Raw genomic sequence first — 3517 nt, forward strand, 5'->3', positions numbered from 1 at the left:
TAATTGTTCATTACTTCTCTTGTAGTTTATTTACTTCTTTATTTCCTTTCCTCAGTGCGCTATATTTTCCGTTAGAGCTGTTGGGCTTATAACATCCTGGTTTTTTTTTCAGTTAGAGTTGTAGCTTAGCTAATAATAATAATAATAATAATAATAATAATAATAATAATAATAATAATAATAATAATAATAATAATAATAATAATAATAATAATCTGTTGGTTTTCTTCATTACAATGCTTCTTTCTACACTTTTATTGTTCCTTCGGGCCGAGGTGTGCTGTTAATTTACTCATTATACGAAATTGATCCAATACATATAATAAACTTAACAACTACTATGGACGTAACTGACCCAAAGGCAAAAAACAAGATTAATAATAATAATAATAATAATAATAATAATAATAATAATAATAAATAGAGGGGCACTGAAAAGAACGCATACCTCCGCCGTGGCAGCTTATTTCTCGATCTTTTGCTCGACCTTGACTTTTGACATTAACATGTAATAATAATAATAATAATAATAATAATAATAATAATAATAATAATAATAATAATAATAATAATAATAATAACCATTATTATTATTATTATTATTATTATTAGCTAAGCTACAACCCTAGTTGGAAAAGCAGAATGTTATAAGCCCAAGGGCTCCAACAGGGAAAATAGCCTAGTGAGGAAAGGAAATAAGGAAATAAATAAATGAAATAAGAATTAAGAAACAATTAAAATGAAATGTTCTAAGAAAAAATAACAGCATTAAAACATATTTCATGTATAAACTATAAAAAGACTTATGTCAGCTTGTTCAACATACTAGCATTTGCTGCAAGTTTGAACTTTTGAAGTTCTACTGATTCAACTACCCGAATAAGATCCTTCCACAACTTGGTCACAGGTGAAATTAAACTTCTAGAGTAATGTGTAGTATTGAGCCTAATGATGGAGAAGGCCTGACTGTTAGAACAGGATGGAACTTTCCGGGAAAATCTGAATGTAAAGGATGGTCAAAATTATAAAAAAAATCTTATGCAACATGCATATGAACTAACTTAACGACGGTGCCAGGAATACGAAACTTAATAGACCATAAGTTCCTGCCCTACATATTAAGATGAGAATCAGCAGCTGAAGACTAGACAGAATAACAATACTTAAAACAAGGTAGAATGAAAGAATTAAAACACTTCTTCAAAATAGGTTGATTACCGGAAATTTTAAAAGACTATCAATAAGCCAACTTTTTGTGCAATTGAAGAAGACACAGACCTAATGTGTTCCTCAAAAGTAAATTTGCTGTTGAGAATCACACCTAAAATTTTAAAAGAGTGATACAAAGTTAAATAAAAATTATCAATGGTGGGATCTGGATGTTGAGGACCCACTGTCCTTGACCTACTTACAATCATACTTTGAGTTTTGTTAGGATTCAACTTCATTCCCCATAATTTGCATTATGCACTAATTTTAGCTAGATCTCTATTAAGGGATTCACCAACCCCAGATCTACATTAAGGAGATAGAATTTATTCAAAGAGAGTAGCATCATCTGCATATGCAACAAGCTTGTTTTCTAGGCCAAACCACATGTCAAGTATATATAGTATGAAAAGTAATGGGCCATGAACGCTACCCTGTGGAACACCAGATATCACATTCCTATACTCACTATAGTGCCCATCAACAACAACTCTTTGCGATCCATTACTTAAAAATTCAATAATAATGCTAAGAAATGACCTTGCATCAGGACATCAAAGCTTTTTTGAGGGTGTGGCGGTTGTAGGTGGTTGTCTGATGTAGGGTAATTCCCAGGAGATTTGCTAACGATGTCCACAGTTGAGAGGTGAAAGCGGTACCCTTGTCAGAAGTAATATGCTCAGAAATACCAAATCTCGCTATCTTTCCTGAGAGTAAGGCGGATATACATGAGGCAGACGGTGCAGTTTACATAGGAATGGCTTCATGCCAATGAGTGGAACGATTGATGACAGTAAACACATAAAGATGTCTTTGTGATGTAGGTAGGAAACCTACTACCTCGACGTGAATGCGGGCAAAACAGCACTGAGGTTGAAGAAAGGTACCCACTCCTGAATACGTATGTCAATGTACTTTTGAAGCTTAGCATGAAGTACAGGCGCCAACCCAATCTTTAGCGTTCTTAGTAATGCCGTGCCAAATGAACTTTGTTTTTAATAGCTGTGCAGTAGATCAGTGCGAGGGATATGTAAGGCCATGAATGAAATCCAACACCTTTTGGTGCATGGGAGCAGGTATACACGGTGTAGGTCTACCAGTACTGACGTCACACAGTAGGGTGGCACTGGAGTCGTTGAGGGGGACGTCTTCTAATGGAAGGATGTGCAGGATGTCCTAAATGCTTGGTACTCTGGATCTTTTCCTTAGGCTGAAGAAGGCCAATGGGCGGGGCAAGCCATTGACCACCTACTGGAGTAGTGCGCCAACAGCAACATCGCTGGTATTGATGGAAAGAAGAAGAGGTGCACGTGGCACGGGAAAAGTGAGAGCAGCAGCATAAGATAGGGCATACTTTTTGTTGCAGGAGGCCACTTCTTGGAAAAGACTCCACTTCAAGTATTTTGGTTTGCCCTTGATGCAAGAGTGGCAGCAATGGCTAGCAGGAAACTGTGATAATAGTTGATCATGCCAAAGAATTCTTGCAGTGCTTTGACAGTCGAGGGCATGGGAATGTTCTGAATGGCTGGAGGTGGACTCCTTCAGGAGGGATGCGGGGCCTTAGGAATGATACTTCGTTGGCCCCAAAAATACACTTGTCGTACTGAACTGCGAGGCTGTTCTCTTGTAGGCGGTCAAGCATGATGCGTAGGTGGAGCGGAGGTGTTCCTCTTTGGAGGAAGAGAACACTAGTATGTTGTTCGCGTAACATATACAGAAGGGGAGGTCTCCTAAGATGCCATCCATGAGGCATTGAAAAGTGGCCCCAGCATTTACTTTGTGCAAGTTGGAGGTCCCATTGGCGATGTTTAGGAAAGAGTAGTAATCCTGTTCTGTGTGCATGTTCATGCTCCTGTAATCCCCACACGGGCACAGAGAGCCAACTTTCTTCAGAACAATGTGTAAGGGAGACGACCACAGGCTTGAGGTCTTTGGGCAAAAGTCCATTTCTTCCATCTCGGCAAACTTTTGTTTAGCTACTGCCAAACGATCTGGTGCCAGACGCCTGAATCTGACGGAGATTGGGGCCCCTGTTTTCTCGATATGGTGATAAATACCGTGTTTGGTGGGAACCATGGACGTTTGACGAAGTTCTGGACGGAAAACTTCTGGGTACGACGTGAGAAGGTGGGCGTAGGCATCCATGGGTGTGCTGATGTGGAGAGCGAGGTCAGAGGAAGCGGATTTAAGAGGTGTCGAGAAGTATGAGTTCGTGTTGACTAATCATCGGTGTGCTATATCAACCAGGAGGTGGAAATGTGAGAGGAAATACACACCAAGGATTGGCAATGTGACATCAGCAACGAGA

Source organism: Palaemon carinicauda, chromosome 37, assembly GCF_036898095.1.
Source record: "Palaemon carinicauda isolate YSFRI2023 chromosome 37, ASM3689809v2, whole genome shotgun sequence".
Taxonomy (NCBI): domain Eukaryota; kingdom Metazoa; phylum Arthropoda; class Malacostraca; order Decapoda; family Palaemonidae; genus Palaemon; species Palaemon carinicauda.